At 45.0% G+C, this 17,089-nt stretch overlaps 7 non-coding genes across 7 annotated transcripts; all 7 read left to right on the top strand.

Moving 5' to 3' along the window:
- Positions 1-1,799: 1,799 nt before the first annotated feature.
- Positions 1,800-1,872, top strand: Trnak-cuu (transfer RNA lysine (anticodon CUU)). The gene has a single exon. It is a non-coding gene; the product is annotated as a tRNA-Lys (tRNA).
- Positions 1,873-3,313: 1,441 nt separating this feature from the next.
- Positions 3,314-3,386, top strand: Trnak-cuu (transfer RNA lysine (anticodon CUU)). Its single transcript has one exon. It is a non-coding gene; the product is annotated as a tRNA-Lys (tRNA).
- Positions 3,387-4,834: 1,448 nt separating this feature from the next.
- Trnak-cuu (transfer RNA lysine (anticodon CUU)) lies at positions 4,835-4,907 on the top strand. The gene has a single exon. It is a non-coding gene; the product is annotated as a tRNA-Lys (tRNA).
- A 1,438-nt stretch (positions 4,908-6,345) lies between these two features.
- Positions 6,346-6,418, top strand: Trnak-cuu (transfer RNA lysine (anticodon CUU)). Its single transcript has one exon. It is a non-coding gene; the product is annotated as a tRNA-Lys (tRNA).
- A 7,424-nt stretch (positions 6,419-13,842) lies between these two features.
- Positions 13,843-13,915, top strand: Trnak-cuu (transfer RNA lysine (anticodon CUU)). Its single transcript has one exon. It is a non-coding gene; the product is annotated as a tRNA-Lys (tRNA).
- A 1,430-nt stretch (positions 13,916-15,345) lies between these two features.
- Positions 15,346-15,418, top strand: Trnak-cuu (transfer RNA lysine (anticodon CUU)). Its single transcript has one exon. It is a non-coding gene; the product is annotated as a tRNA-Lys (tRNA).
- Positions 15,419-16,890: 1,472 nt separating this feature from the next.
- On the top strand, positions 16,891-16,963 carry Trnak-cuu (transfer RNA lysine (anticodon CUU)). The gene has a single exon. It is a non-coding gene; the product is annotated as a tRNA-Lys (tRNA).
- The last annotated feature ends 126 nt before the right edge of the window (positions 16,964-17,089 follow it).

Below are 17,089 nucleotides of genomic sequence, written 5' to 3'. Positions count from 1 at the left end.
CTCTTGAGCTTGAACCACACACTACAAGACCGGTGTTAACTAGCGAAATGGTCGGCAGAGTGCCGTCACCGCGAGTTTCCACTGGCACTTGCACATCTAAAACAACGTCGGAAAGTAACTCGTTCGCCTTTTGAGTCACATCAAGTATGAGTGTTAATTTTGACGCCACTAGCTCTGCAGGATGTCACGCAATTCCTTTACCTCTCAGAAATGATTATGAAATAAAAGTGAAGTACGTGACGAGTGTGACGTTAGGAAAACATTAGGCAGCATGGAGAGATTCTGTATGGGACCACCCAACCCAAACGAGTACTGTGTGACGTGCTGCCCGGCAAGTATTCACCGAAGCAGCCCGGCTAGCTCAGTCGGTAGAGCGGAATTTTGTTCCGCTGCATATGTAAATTACCGTTTTTCTGATTAACGTGATGTAATGGAAATAGCAATTTTAAACTTACCTACGTCTCTGTCAGTCGCAAGGAAACTGTATTTGAAGGTGAAGGTGATTTTGTAGACATGTGTGAAAGACATGTTCTGAAATGCAAGTGTTGTTGTTTGGAGAGGACATCGGTTACGTGTCAGATGTGTAGCCAAGCAGTAATGGGTCGCCATAGCTGCAAATATTAGTCGGTAATATGAAGTGTTGTCAGCTGAAGTCTGATGATCCAGACGACCGTAAGGACGAAGTACACAAAAGTACCGCTAGGACGCGCACCTTTAGCTCAGTGGTAGAGCACTGGACTAGTAAATCAAGGGTCGTGAGTTCCATCCTCAAAGGAAGAAGTCGAATTTTGGAAAATAGGTTCCGCGTCGTGGCCGTATAGCAAACAGTATCTGTGATGACGAACAATTAGCGACATGCCTTTTATTAAGAATTACTCTCAGATGTGATTAAGGCGAATTTCGCAGATAAAGCCTTTGCCAAAGCGGTACAGCATAAGGTGGGACGAGGCAGTCTGAATTACATTTTATAGATGTATTTCTCACATATGTCAGAGCCTCTCACGGTCGTCGTCGTCGTGGCCGCCGCCGCTTCTGCAGAAGTAGCAAATGGCCATCGTGGCAAATGCGGCGAGGCACGCCCTGCCTTCGATTCCGTATGCACAAAGTGTGTGGTCTTGTTTCCCAGTCTATATTTGGTCGGTCACGTAAGAGGTTGAATGTAACGAATGGGTGGGAAAGAGCAAGGGCAGCGGCTGTGTAGAACGAAAACACAAATTATCAGGGGTGTGAGCGTTTCGAGATGAGTCATATACAAGTTGCACTTGGTCGTCAGTGACTGTGTGGCCTAATGGATAAGGCGTCGGACTTCGGTTCTGATGATTACAGGTTCGAATGCTGTCACGCTCGTGTTTTATCATTTCTGAATAAGAAACATACCGTTTTAATGTAGAATTTGAGCAGTACGAAACCGTCTGAATGTTGCTGTTGACCATTTTCTGCTTGGAGATGCTCTTGAGCTAGAAACACACACTACAAGACCGGTGTTAACTAGCGAAATGGTCGGCAGAGTGCCGTCACCGCGAGTTTCCACTGGCACTTGCACATCTAAAACAACGTCGGAAAGTAACTCGTTCGCCTTTTGAGTCACATCAAGTATGAGTGTTAATTTTGACGCCACTAGCTCTGCAGGTTGTCACGCAATTCCTTTACCTCTCAGAAATGATTATGAAATAAAAGTGAAGTACGTGACGAGTGTGACGTTAGGAAAACATTAGGCAGCATGGAGAGATTCTGTATGGGACCACCCAACCCAAACGAGTACTGTGTGACGTGCTGCCCGGCAAGTATTCACCGAAGCAGCCCGGCTAGCTCAGTCGGTAGAGCATGAGACTCTTAATCTCAGGGTCGTGGGTTCGAGCCCCACGCTGGGCGGAACGGAATTTTGTTCCGCTGCAGATGTAAATTACCGTTTTTCTGATTAACGTGATGTAATGGAAATAGCAACCTTAAACTTTGCCTACGTCTCTGTCAGTCGCAAGGAAACTGTATTTGAAGGTGAAGGTGATTTTGTAGACATGTGTGAAAGACATGTTCTGAAATGCAAGTGTTGTTGTTTGGAGAGGACATCGGTTACGTGTCAGATGTGTAGCCAAGCAGTAATGGGTCGCCATAGCTGCAAATATTAGTCGGTAATATGAAGTGTTGTCAGCTGAAGTCTGATGATCCAGACGGCCGTAAGGACGAAGTACGCAAAAGTACCGATAGGCCGTGCGTCTTTAGCTCAGTATAGAACGCTGGTCTAGTAAACCAAGGGTCGTGAGTTCCATCCTCAAAGGAAGAAGTCGAATTTTGGAAATCAGTTGCGCGTCGTGGCCGTATAGCAAACAGTATCTGTGATGACGAACAATTAGCGACATGCCTTTTATTAAGAATTACTCTCAGATGTGATTAAGGCGAATGGCGCAGATAAAGCCTTTGCCAAAGCGGTACAGCATAGGGTGGGACGAGGCAGTCTGAATTACATTTTATAGATGTATTTCTCACATATGTCAGAGCCTCTCGCGGTCGTCGTCGTCGTCGTCGTCGTCGTCGTCGTCGCCGCCGCTTCGGCAGAAGTAGCAAATGGCCATCGTGGCAAATGCGGCGAGGCACGCCCTGCCTTCGATTCCGTATGCACAAAGTGTGTGGTCTTGTTTCCCAGTCTATATTTGGTCGGTCACGTAAGAGGTTGAATGTAACGACTGGGTGGTAAAGAGCAAGGGCAGCGGCTGTGTAGAACGAAAACACAAATTATCATGGGTGTGAGCGTTTCGAGATGAGTCATATACAAGTTGCACTTGGTCGTCAGTGACTGTGTGGCCTAATGTATAAGGCGTCGGACTTCGGATCAAAGATTACAGGTTCGAATGCTGTCACGCTCGTGTTTTATCAGTTCTGAAAAAGTAACATACCGTTTTAATGTAGCATTTGAGCAGTACGAAACCGTCTGAATGTTGCTGTTGACCATTTTCTGCTTGGAGATGCTCTTGAGCTTGAAACACACACTACAAGACCGGTGTTAACTAGCGAAATGGTCGGCAGAGTGCCGTCACCGCGAGTTTCCACTGGCACTTGCACATCTAAAACAACGTCGGAAAGTAAATCGTTCGCCTTTTGAGTCACATCAAGTATGAGTGTTAATTTTGACGCCACTAGCTCTGCAGGATGTCATGCAATTCGTTTACCTCTCAGAAATGATTATGAAATAAAAGTGAAGTACGTGACGAGTGTGACGTTAGGAAAACATTAGGCAGCATGGAGAGATTCTGTATGGGACCACCCAACCCAAACGAGTACTGTGTGACGTGCTGCCCGGCAAGTACTCACCGAAGCAGCCCGGCTAGCTCAGTCGGTAGAGCATGAGACTCTTAATCTCAGGGTCGTAGGTTCGAGCCCCACGCTGGGCGGAACGGAATTTTGATCGGCTGCATATGTAAATTACCGTTTTTCTGATTAACGTGATGTAATGGAAATAGCAATTTTAAACTTACCTACGTCTCTGTCAGTCGCAAGGAAACTGTATTTGAAGGTGAAGGTGATTTTGTAGACATGTGTGAAAGACATGTTCTGAAATGCAAGTGTTGTTGTTTGGAGAGGACATCGGTTACGTGTCAGATGTGTAGCCAAGCAGTAATGGGTCGCCATAGCTGCAAATATTAGTCGGTAATATGAAGTGTTGTCAGCTGAAGTCTGATGATCCAGACGACCGTAAGGACGAAGTACGCAAAAGTACCGATAGGCCGTGCGTCTTTAGCTCAGTATAGAACGCTGGTCTAGTAAACCAAGGGTCGTGAGTTCCATCCTCAAAGGAAGAAGTCGAATTTTGGAAATCAGTTGCGCGTCGTGACCGTATAGCAAACAGTATCTGTGATGACGAACAATTAGCGACATGCCTTTTATTAAGAGTTACTCTCAGATGTGATTAAGGCGAATGGCGCAGATAAAGCATTTGCTAAAGCGGTACAGCATAAGGTGGGACGAGGCAGTCTTAATTATATTTTATAGATGTATTTCTCACATATGTCACAGCCTCTTGCGGTGTCGACGTCGTCGTCGTCGTCGTCGTCGTCGCCGCCTCAGCCGCTTCTTCAGAAGTAGCAAATGGCCATCGTAGCAAATGCGGAGAGGGACGCCCTGCCTTCGATTCCGTATGCACAAAGTGTGTGGTCTTGTTTCCCAGTCTATATTTGGTCGGTCACGTAAGAGGTTGAATGTAACGAAAGGGTGGGAAATAGCAAGGGGCAGCGGCTGTGTAGAACGAAAACGCAAATTATCAGGGGTGTGAGCGTTGCGAGATGAGTCATATACAAGTTGCACTTGGTCGTCAGTGACCGTGTGGCCTAATGGATAAGGCGTCGGACTTCGGATCTGAAGATTACAGGTTCGAATGCTGTCACGCTCGTGTTTTATCAGTTCTTAAAAAGAAACATACCGTTTTAATGTAGCAATTGAGCAGTACGAAACCGTCTGAATGTTGCTGTTGACCATTTTCTGCTTGGAGATGCTCTTGAGCTTGAAACACACACTCCAAGACCGGTGTTAACTAGCGAAATGGTCGGCAGAGTGTCGTCACCACGAGTTTTCACTGCCACTTGCACATCTAAAACAACGTCAAAAAAGTAACTCGTTCGCCTTTTGAGTCACATCAAGTATGAGTGTTAACTTTGACGCCACTAGCTCTGCAGCTTGTCATGCAATTCCTTTACCTCTCAGAAAAGATTATGATATAAAAGTGAAGTACGTGACGAGTGTGACGTTAGGAAAACATTAGGCAGCATGGAGAGATTCTGTATGGGACCACCCAACCCAAACGCGTACTGTGTGACGTGCTACCCGGCAGGTATTCACCGAAGCAGCCTGTCTAGCTCAGTCGGTAGAGCATGAAACTCTTAATCTCAGGGTCGTGGGATCGAACTCCACGCTGGGCGGAACGGAATTTCGTTCTTCTGCACATGTAAATTACCGTTTTTCTGATTAACGTGATGTAATGGAAATAGCAACTTTAAACGTTGCCTACGTCTCTGTCAGTCGCAAGGAAACTGTATTTGAAGGTGAAGGTGATTTTGTAGACATGTGTGAAAGACATGTTCTGAAATGCAAGTGTTGTTGTTTGGTGAGCACTTCGGATAGCAGATGTGTAGCCAAGCAGTAATGGGTCGCCATAGCTGCAAATATTAGTCGGTAATATGAAGTGATGTCAGCTGAAGTCTGATGATCCAGACGACCGTAAGGACGAAGTACGCAAAAGTACCGCTAGGATGCGCCTCTTTAGCTCAGTGGTAGAGCACTGGGCTAGTAAACCAAGGGTCATGAGTTCCATCCTCAAAGGAAGAAGTCGAATTTTGGAAATCAGTTGCGCGTCGTGGCCGTATAGCAAACAGTATCTGTGATGACGAACAATTAGCGACATGCCTTTCATTAAGAATTACTCTCAGATGTGATTAAGGCGAATGGCGCAGATAAAGCCTTTGCCAAAGCGGTACAGCATAAGGTGGGACGAGGCAGTCTGAATTACATTTTATAGATGTATTTCTCACATATGTCAGAGCCTCTCGCGGTCGTCGTCGTCGTCGTCGTCGTCGCCGCCGCCACCACCGCTTCTGCAGAAGTAGCAAATGGCCATCGTGCAAATGCGGCGAGGCACGCCCTGCCTTCGATTCCGTATGCACAAAGTGTGTGGTCTTGTTTCCCAGTCTATATTTGGTCTTTCACGTAAGAGGTTGAATGTAACGAATGGGTGGGAAAGAGCATGGGCAGCGGCTGTGTGGAACGAAAACACAAATTATCAGGGGTGTGAGCGTTTCGAGATGAGTCATATACAAGTTGCCCTTGGTCGTTAGTGACTGTGTGGCCTAATGGATAAGGCGTCGGACTTCGGATCTGAAGATTACAGGTTCGAATGCTGTCACGCTCGTGTTTTATCAGTTCTGAAAAAGAAACATACCGTTTTAATGTAGCATTTGAGCAGTACGAAACCGTCTGAATGTTGCTGTTGACCATTTTCTGCTTGGAGATGCTCTTGAGCTTGAAACACACACTACAAGACCGGTGTTAACTAGCGAAATGGTCGGCAGAGTGCCGTCACCGCGAGTTTCCACTGGCACTTGCACATCTAAAACAACGTCGGAAAGTAACTCGTTCGCCTTTTGGGTCACATCAAGTATGAGTGTTAATTTTGACGCCACTAGCTCTGCAGGTTGTCATGCAATTCCTTTACCTCTCAGAAATGATTATGAAATAAAAGTGAAGCACGAGACGAGTGTGTCGTTAGGAAAACATTAGGCAGCATGGAGAGATTCTGTATGGGACCACCCAACCCAAACGAGTACTGTGTGACTTGCTGCTCGGCAAGTATTCACCGAAGCAGCCTGGCTAGCTCAGTCGGTAGAGCATGAGACTCTTAATCTCAGGGTCGTGGGTTCGAGCCCCACGCTGGGCGGAACGGAATTTTGTTCCGCTGCATATGTAAATTACCGTTTTTCTGATTAACGTGATGTAATGGAAATAGCAAATTTAAACTTTGCCTACGTCTCTGTCAGTCGCAAGGAAACTGTACTTGAAGGTGAAGGTGATTTTGTAGACATGTGTGAAAGACATGTTCTGAAATGCAAGTGTTGTTGTTTGGAGAGGACACCGGTTACGTGTCAGATGTGTAGCCAAGCAGTAATGGGTCGCCATAGCTGCAAATATTAGTCGGTAATATGAAGTGTTGTCAGCTGAAGTCTGATGATCCAGACGACCGTAAGGACGAAGTACCCAAAAGTACCGCTAGGCCGCGCCCCTTTAGCTCAGTGGTAGAGCGGTGGACTAATAAACCAAGGGTCATGAGTTACATCCTCAAAGGAAGAAGTCGAATTTTGGAAATCAGTTGCGCGTCGTGGCCGTATAGCAAACAGTATCTGTGATGACGAACAATTAGCGACATGCCTTTTATTAAGAATTACTCTCAGATGTGATTAAGGCGAATGGCGCAGATAAAGCCTTTGCCAAAGCGGTACAGCATAAGGTGGGACGAGGCAGTCTGAATTACATTTTATAGATGTATTTCTCACATATGTCAGAGCCTCTCGCGGTCGTCGTCATCGTCGTCGCCGCCGCCGCTTCTGCAGAAGTAGCAAATGGCCATCGTGGCAAATGCGGCGAGGCACGCCCTGCCTTCGATTCCGTATGCACAAAGTGTGTGGTCTTGTTTCCCAGTCTATATTTGGTCTTTCACGTAAGAGGTTGAATGTAACGAATGGGTGGGAAAGGGCATGGGCAGCGGCTGTGTGGAACGAAAACACAAATTATCAGGGGGTGTGAGCGTTTCGAGATGAGTCATATACAAGTTGCCCTTGGTTGTCAGTGACTGTGAGGCCTAATGGATCATTCTGGCTTTAGCCGTCGCCGCGGTCGGACGTGCTTGTTGTTTACTCCGCGTACGTTAGCGCTATCGCCGGTGTTTGGTGTTTACGTGAAGTTCGCTGTACATTTTCGCTGTTATTTTTTGAGTGGTGTCTCTGATAAGTGTTTTTATAGTGCTTTCGTCCGTTCCACGTCTCGTGCTTCGCCGCAATTTCGGTTGTTGCCGGAATTTCGTCGGAACCGACGACCATGTCTGACACCGTCAGGAAGAATACTTTAGTCTTCTCGTTCGAGAAAGAAACACGGCCGGTCCAACCCACTGCGCTGGAAATCCACGATTGGCTGACTGAGGTAATCGGTATAAATTCTGACTCTGTTCATACCACGCAATTAGATGCTGAAAAATACTGTGTTTTTGTTAAATTTCTGAACTCAGTGACAGTCGATAAGTTGCTTGCAAAATGGGGTAATTCCGTCGAATTTGTTCATCGAGACGGTTCAAAAAGTAATGTCTCTGTACGAAAAGCTGATATCATGTACACCAATGTCAGGATTTTGAATGTTCCAATTGAAATTGATAATCAGTTGATCAAGGACGCTCTATCTAAATATGGCGAAGTTAAATCTATCTATAACGAAAGATGGTCGAAGCTATACAAGATACAGTGTTTTAATGGCATTAGATCCGTTGAAATGGAGGTGAAAGCCAACATTCCGTCCCATATATCCGTTGCAGGCCATAAAGCACATGTTGTGTATTCTGGTCAGGAGCGCACGTGCAATATTTGCAATGAGACAGGTCATTTCCGACAAGATTGTCCGCGCCGTGTTTTTGTTCTTCGGAACAATCTAACACAGCGTCAAAAACTGACCCTCAGCGATGTCTTACCAAATAGCACTTCCCTTCTTTCGGTTAACGACAGTAGTGCATGTACTTCTGCAGTGCCCGCCATAACTACTACGGAGTTCCCTCCCCTGAGCGTCATTACATCACACCCTTCTGTTCCCGATTGCGATCTCCAGAATAAGAAGCGACCGTTGGAAATGACCGATGACGGCTCGGACGGCGAGTCCGCCCGTAATTCGCCTTCCACCCGCAAGCAGAAGCAGTGTAATGCGGATGTGCTCGAGGAAACGAACAGTACATGTATTGACGTGACGACAGCCGCTAAGGCAACCCGGCAGCTGTCGGCGGCTGAACGGGTACAAACGGTCCACGGAGGGGACGCAGTAACGATTGTCGCGGAGACGGAAGAGGCGCACTCCGAAGCACAAGAGGTGACGGAGCGGGACCCAACTCAAGAATTTACAGACCCACAAACCGCCGACTCAGTCAGTGCTCTGGAGCTAGTGACGGAAGAACAAGGAAATGGCACTCGTAAAAAGGACGCTGTTGAGACAGCTTCGGTCACAACGGTGGTAAAGATAGACAATCCGAATGACGGCGCGTTGAACCAAGATGTCCGAAGACGCCGACTCAAACTGCAACCTAATCTCAAAGCTTCCCGTAACCAAAGCAAACAACAACCAGCACAAGAGGAAGCGACGGCCAAGAACGTCTTGTATGAAATCATCACGGAAAGACCTAAGGAGGTACCTTCAAGTGACATTAGTGATGCAAAGCCCCTCAGTAAAACTAAAACCCGAGATGTTCGGAATCCTGCACCAAAATGAGGCTGTAAGATGAAAAAAAAACAGGATTTTGTTGCACCAGTTTCATTTCTAATTGTACTACTGTCTTAGTCATATTTCAGAGGAACCAGATGAAGTGTTTACCGAGCTTCAAATACTGACTATTCTTTTAGATGTTTGTTTAAGCAGAGTCGTTTCTCCCTTCTAGGAGCTGCACATCTCTTTTTTTTTTTTTTTTTTATTATTAATATTTTGTTATCTTCTTAATCGCTTATTTACTTTTTATGCAAACTAAATGTCCCAGGCATATACAATTACGACTATCAATATTAACAGGATTACATCCGTGACTAAAGTTACAGCGCTCAAGGATTATTTATATGAGTCAGGGACGGACATTGCTTTCCTACAGGAAGTAGTGCTGACTAATCTTACAGTGCCTGGATATTTGGCGATTTTAAATGTCTCACTTGACACCAGCGTCGGTACAGCAATTTTAGTCAGGGAGGGGATTCCTGTCTCGGATATCGAGAGGTTGGACTCCGGCAGAGCGATAGGTATAAAAGTCTTTGGTTCTACCCTTATCAATCTGTATGCCCCTTCTGGCACATCTAATAGAATGGAAAGAGCACAGTTCTATAAAGAAGAAATCATTTATTTATTACGGAAAAACCCAAAAGATCTTATAATAGGCGGTGATTTTAATTGTGTGATAAATAAGAAAGACCAGGTTCCGAATTTCAATACCTGCAATGAACTGAAGCGTTTCGTCACTGTTTTACAGCTTAAAGATGCTTGGGAAATAATGTATCCCACATTTGTGGCATTTACATTCCTAGGTCCTCACTCACGTAGCAGGATCGACAGACTCTACATATCGCAAAGTCTAGTTAGCTCCTTCATTAAAGCAGAGACGATTCCAGTTTACTTTTCTGATCATAGCTCCGTGCTAGCTTCCATCAACCTTACTGCGCAACCCACTCGCCGTTTTAGAAGTTCATGGCACCTTAATACGTCACTGATGCAGGACGACGGATTAGAAGAAAGTTTGACAGAAGCGTGGGCATTGTGCCTCCGCTCTGCAGATAGACACGTCTCAGTACTAGACTGGTGGTGCAACAGGGCAAAGCCTAAACTGAGAAAAGTTCTCATCCAGTATAGTGTACAACGATCGAAAGACTTGAAAAATTCCATAGAATTTTATTATACCATGCTGCGAAATTTATATGAGCAGGCAAACACTTCCAACGTCCGTCTGGCAGATATCAAGCAAACTAAGGCCAAATTGCTCAGTCTTAAAAGACAGCAGATGGAGGGTCTGAAATTAAAATCCAAGGCTAAGACAGTCGTGGAGGATGAACATGCTTCCTTGTACCATCTACTGAAGCACGAAAGAAACAGGAGACGCACCTTCATTGATGGACTTCAGTCTGAAACTGGCGAGACACTCACGACTCAGAGAGACATCGTCAATGCAGTGCACAAATATTACGAAGACCTATACACTGCCAACCCGGTATGTGAAGAGTCCTTCGATGAGTTCCTTAGTTACATAGCTCCACAGGTCTCGGACGAGGAAAACGAAGACCTTCTCGTTGAGTGTACTAACGAAGATATCCACAGAATCATCTGCAAATCTCCTCTGAGGAAATCGCCGGGACCGGATGGTTTGCCTGTTGAATTTTATAAACGATACTGGCCACTGATTGGTGACATGTTTACCCGAATGACGAACGAGGTGCTTCAGGGAAAGCATTTACCTGCTGTTTTTAAAGAGAGCACAATAGTACTAATCCCAAAAAATGCTGCAAAAAGAAACCTCAACAACTTTCGTCCTATCTCCCTGTTAAACTCCGATTATAAAATCATCGGCAGAATTTTAAACAACAGACTCTCACAGTTGGCCAAAAAGATAGTAAGTCCATACCAGTCCTGTGTGCCTACCAAGAGCATTTTCAAAAGCATAGCTGAATATAGAGATATAATTGCAATCACTGCTGTGACCACCATAAAATGTGCTATCATGTTTATTGACTTCCAGAAAGCATTTGATCGTGTGGATCATAGATTCCTTAGTGCCACACTGAACAAAATAGGTTTTAATGAGCGAGTCGTAAGTGTGATCAGAAATGTTGCAACAGGCATCAGCGCTTGTATATCAGTTAACTGCCAGAGGACAAAGCAGATTCAGATCAGGCGCGGCGTTCCTCAAGGAAGCCCCCTTTCCATGTTCCTATTCGTGCTTTCATTAGAACCTTTCCTCCGCAGTGTTCATGCCACTCTAACTGGCATCACAATATCTGGTCACCGAACAGTCATAAACGCCTATGCCGATGATGTCGGAGTCGTCCTGCGAAATCCCGACGACATTTTGAAATTGGAAACGCTAATTAAAAAGTACTGTAGAGTCTCCGGAGCAGGTGTCAACGCAAACAAAAGCAAACTCCTAAACCTGCGGGGTTTTCAACATACCACCTTAGCCTGTGCCACAATGGTCACCCAATGCAAAGCACTAGGAATAACACTGACACCTTGTCCGTTAAAAATGGCAGCTATCAATTGGAGAAATACGTCGGGACAACTTCTTGGAACAACAAGGGAAAACCTCCACCGTAACATGAACCAAGTTCAGAGGGTGATTTTCATTAACCACTGCATTCTCTCCAGGAGTTACTTTATAGCACAGATCTTCCCACTACCGAAAATGATTGGAAAAAAGATAATGTCTACCATTGCCAGCTATCTTTGGAGAGGGGATATATTCAGAGTCGACGCAAAAACTGCGACCTTAGATCCCAGGAATGGAGGTTTGGGGTTAGTTGACATCAGAAATAAGGCGTCTGCGCTTTTTATAAAAAGGACCGCCACTATCCTTAGCGACCACGCTGATAGCATTACAACTAAATTATTTGAAGTTGTCAGGCCTGCCAGTTTACAGGCGCCGGTGAATGTGCAAAAAATAAATAACCGGCTCCAGTACGTTCGTGTATATTTTGTGGAATTCAGCTATCTCGGCGGTGTCATCATCAACTCACGACGGATCACGGCCCGCGATATTCTGTGCCATCGAAAGAAAATGGAGGGGAGAAACAAATTGGAAAGTAAATACCCACACACTGATTGGGACGCCATATGGAAAAATATTAATATGCGTGGTCTACCATCGGACGTCAAGTCAGCGTGGTATAAAACAGTGAATGAGACCGTAAGCACCAATGAAAGGTTACATGCAATCGGCTTTAGCGACACGAACCTATGTCTCAAATGTAAATTGATCGACACGTTAGTGCACAGATTCACGTGCGGTGGCAATCTACAACTCTGTAATTGGATTAGGGAACAACTGGCTTTTCTTACGAGATCTTCGGTGGAAAATTTTCCCCCTGTTACTTTCCTCAGGCCTCAGACTAGCTATTTTCCAGCAGCAAAAAACAACTCGGTCCATTGGCTAATGGGACACTATGTGAATTACGTAATTAATCACCTGGGAAATGACAATTCCACTGATTTTTACATGTACTTGAAGTGTGCTTTTTATAACGCCCTGAAATATAAAGACCACAAGAAAAACTACGGCAATATGCTTAAAATTGTATTCGAGCGACTGGGCATTGGTTGACAAGCCAACGAGATAAACAAAAATCGTTTATTTAAGCGAAACGACGCTTAAACAAAAACAATTGGGGAGAAGTACAATTTTACAGTTTCATATTACAATCACTTATCCTCTGCTGGCAAAGAAGGCTATTTTGTTTATTGCACAGAAGAAGCCGAAGCCGAAAGCCAGTATCGCAGGGTTAAAGATAAATTGTTTTCTTATACATTCATTTTATGATTGAGAAGGAAGTCTCATTTGTTTCCATGGAAGGGAACATACTTTTTTATTATTATTATTAATCTCAAGAAGGAAAGGAGGCTATGGAATTAGTGCCTTAACATAAAATTCCTTCTTCACATTCCATGAAGATTTTTCTTTTACAATAAAAAAAAAATAACAAACAAACAAAAATAATAATAATAACAATAAAAAAACTAAACAGAAATTAAAAAAATAATATACAGGTTCAGGGTCCACTACTTCCTACAACTTTATTATATATTACAAAGAAGTATGCTAGGTTGCCGAGAAAAAAAAAAAAAAAAAAAAAAAGCACTAAAGCTATAACCTTCAATCTCTATTGCCTCGGCATGACATAAATTTTTTGTTTCAAATGAAGCATCTTTTGGTTCAGGATTTCGAAGGCAAAACAGCATATATCTACGTATACACAAGATGTAAAATTTCTTATTGAAAACTATGATAAAGACACGCCTCAGCAACAGGACTGGGTGGAGACAAAAAAAAAAAAAGAAAAGAAAAGAAAAACAAAAAAAAAATGGATAAGGCGTCGGACTTCGGATCTGAAGATTACAGGTTCGAATGCTGTCACTCTCGTGTTTTATCAGTTCTGAAAAAGAAACATACCGTTTTAATGTAGCATTTGAGCAGTACGAAACCGTCTGAATGTTGCTGTTGACCATTTTCTGCTTGGAGATGCTCTTGAGCTTGAAACACACACTACAAGACCGGTGTTAACTAGCGAAATGGTCGGCAGAGTGCCGTCACCGCGAGTTTCCACTGGCACTTGCACATCTAAAACAACGTCGGAAAGTAACTCGTTCGCCTTTTGAGTCACATCAAGTATGAGTGTTAATTTTGACGCCACTAGCTCTGCAGGATGTCATGCATATCCTTTACCTCTCAGAAATGATTATGAAATAAAAGTGAAGTACGTGACGAGTGTGACGTTAGGAAAACATTAGGCAGCATGGAGAGATTCTGTATGGGACCACCCAACCCAAACGAGTACTGTTTGACGTGCTGCCCGGCAGGTATTCACCGAAGCAGCCCGCCTACCTCAGTCGGTAGAGCATGAGACTCTTAATCTCAGGGTCGTGGGTTCGAGCCCTACGCTGGGCGGAACGGAATTTTGTTCCGCTGCATATGTAAATTACCGTTTTTCTGATTAACGTGATGTAATGGAAATAGCAATTTTAAACTTACCTACGTCTCTGTCAGTCGCAAGGAAACTGTATTTGTAGGTGAAGGTGATTTTGTAGACATGTGTGAAAGACATGTTCTGAAATGCAAGTGTTGTTGTTTGGAGAGGACATCGGTTACGTGTCAGATGTGTAGCCAAGCAGTAATGGGTAACCATAGCTGCAAATATTAGTCTGTAATATGAAGTGTTGTCAGCTGAAGTCTGATGATCCAGACGACCGTAAGGACGAAGTACGCAAAAGTACAGCTAGGACGCGCCCCTTTAGCTCAGTGGTAGAGCACTGGACTAGTAAATCAAGGGTCGTGAATTCCATCCTCAAAGGAAGAAGTCAAATTTTGGAAATCAGTTGCGCGTCGTGGCCGTATAGCAAACAGTATCTGTGATGACGAACAATTAGCGACATGCCTTTCATTAAGAATTACTCTCAGATGTGATTAAGGCGAATGGCGCAGATAAAGCCTTTGCCAAAGCGGTACAGCATAAGGTGGGACGAGGCAGTCTGAATTACATTTTATAGATGTATTTCTCACATATGTCAGAGCCTCTCGCGGTCGTCGTCGTCGTCGTCGCCGCCGCCGCTTCTGCAGAAGTAGCAAATGGCCATCGTGGCAAATGCGGCGAGGCACGCCCTGCCTTCGATTCCGTATGCACAAAGTGTGTGGTCTTGTTTCCCAGTCTATATTTGGTCGGTCACGTAAGAGGTTGAATGTAACGAATGGGTGGGAAAGAGCAAGGGCAGCGGCTGTGTAGAACGAAAACACAAATTATCAGGGGTGTGAGCGTTTCGAGATGAGTCATATACAAGATGCACTTGGTCGTCAGTGACTGTGTGGCCTAATGGATAAGGCGTCGGACTTCGGATCTGAAGATTACAGGTTCGGATGCTGTCACTCTCGTGTTTTATCAGTTCTGAAAAAGAAACATACCGTTTTAATGTGGCATTTGAGCAGTACGAAACAGTCTGAATGTTGCTGTTGACCATTTTCTGCTTGGAGATGCTCTTGAGCTTGAAACACACACTACAAGACCGGTGTTAACTAGCGAAATGGTCGGCAGAGTGCCGTCACCGCGAGTTTCCACTGGCACTTGCACATCTAAAACAACGTCGGAAAGTAACTCGTTCGCCTTTTGAGTCACATCAAGTATGAGTGTTAATTTTCACGCCACTAGCTCTGCAGGATGTCATGCAATTCCTTTACCTCTCAGAAATGATTATGAAATAAAAGTGAAGTACGTGACGAGTGTGACGTTAGGAAAACGTTAGGCAGCATGGAGAGATTCTGTATGGGACCACCCAACCCAAACGAGTACTGTGTGACGTGCTGCCCGGCAAGTATTCACCGAAGCAGCCCGGCTAGCTCAGTCGGTAGAGCATGAGATTCTTATTCTCAGGGTCGTGGGTTCGATCCCCACCCTGGGCGGAACGGTATTTTGTTCCGCTGCAGATGTAAATTACCGTTTTTCTGATTAACGTGATGTAATGGAAATAGCAACTTTAAACTTTGCCTACGTCTCTGTCAGTCGCAAGGAAACTGTATTTGAAGGTGAAGGTGATTTTGTAGACATGTGTGAAAGACATGTTCTGAAATGCAAGTGTTGTTGTTTGGAGAGGACATCGGTTACGTGTCAGATGTGTAGCCAAGTAGTAATGGGTCGCCATAGCTGCAAATATTAGTCGGTAATATGAAGTGTTGTCAGCTGACGTCTGATGATCCAGACGACCGTAAGGACGAAGTACGCAAAGGTACCGCTAGGCCGCGCCTATTTAGCTCAGTGGTAGAGCACTGGACTAGTAAACCAAGGGTCGTGAGTTCCATCCTTAAAGGAAGAAGTCGAATTTTGGAAACCAGTTGCGCGTCGTGGCCGTATAGTATACAGTATCTGTGATGACGAACAATTAGCGACTTGCCTTTTATTAAGAATTACTCTCAGATGTGATTAAGGCGAATGGTGCAGATAAAGCCTTTCCCAAAGCGGTTCAGCATAAGGTGGGACGAGGCAGTCTGAATTACATTTTATAGATGTATTTCTCACATATGTCAGAGCCTCTCGCGGTCGTCGTCGTCGTCGTCGTCGCCGCCGCCGCCGCCGCCGCCGCCGCCGCCGCCGCCGCCGCCGCCGCCGCTTCTGCAGAAGTAGCAAATGGCCATCGTGGCAAATGCGGCGAGGCACGCCCTGCCTTCGATTCCGTATGCACAAAGTGTGTGGTCTTGTTTCCCAGTCTATATTTGGTCGGTCACGTAAGAGGTTGAATGTAACGAATGGGTGGGAAAGAGCAAGGGCAGCAGCTGTGTAGAACGAAAACACAAATTATCAGGGGTGTGAGCGTTTCGAGATGAGTCATATACAAGTTGCACTTGGTCGTCAGTGACTGTGTGGCCTAATGGATAAGGCGTCGGACTTCGGATCTGAAGATTACAGGTTCGAATGCTGTCACGCTCGTGTTTTATCAGTTCTGAAAAAGAAACATACCGTTTAATGTAGCATTTGAGCAGTACGAAACCGTCTGAATGTTGCTGTTGACCATTTTCTGCTTGGAGATGCTCTTGATCTTGAAACACACACTACAAGACCGGTGTTAACTAGCGAAATGTTCGGCAGAGTGCCGTCACCGCGAGTTTCCACTGGCACTTGCACATCTAAAACAACATCGCAAAGTAACTCGTTCGCCTTTTGGGTCACATCAAGTATGAGTATTAATTTTGACGCCACTAGCTCTGCAGGTTTTCATGCAATTCCTTTACCTCTCAGAAATGATTATGAAATAAGAGTGAAGTACGTGACGAGTGTGACGTTAGGAAAACATTAGGCAGCATGGAGAGATTCTGTATGGGACCACCCAACCCAAACGAGTACTGTGTTACGTGCTGCCCGGCAAGTATTGAAAGAAGCAGCCCGGCTAGCGCAGTCGGTAGAGCATGAGATTCTTATTCTCAGGGTCGTGGGTTCGATCCCCACGCTGGGCGGAATGGTATTTTGTTCCGCTGCAGATGTAAATTACCGTTTTTCTGATTAACGTGATGTAATGGAAATAGCAACTTTAAACTTTGCCTACGTCTCTGTCAGTCGCAAGGAAACTGTATTTGAAGGTG

Source organism: Schistocerca gregaria, chromosome 8 (genome assembly GCF_023897955.1).
Source record: "Schistocerca gregaria isolate iqSchGreg1 chromosome 8, iqSchGreg1.2, whole genome shotgun sequence".
In the NCBI taxonomy this organism is placed as follows: domain Eukaryota; kingdom Metazoa; phylum Arthropoda; class Insecta; order Orthoptera; family Acrididae; genus Schistocerca; species Schistocerca gregaria.
The sequence above is the reverse complement of the archived record's forward strand: the minus strand, read 5'-3'. Positions and strand labels throughout refer to the sequence as shown.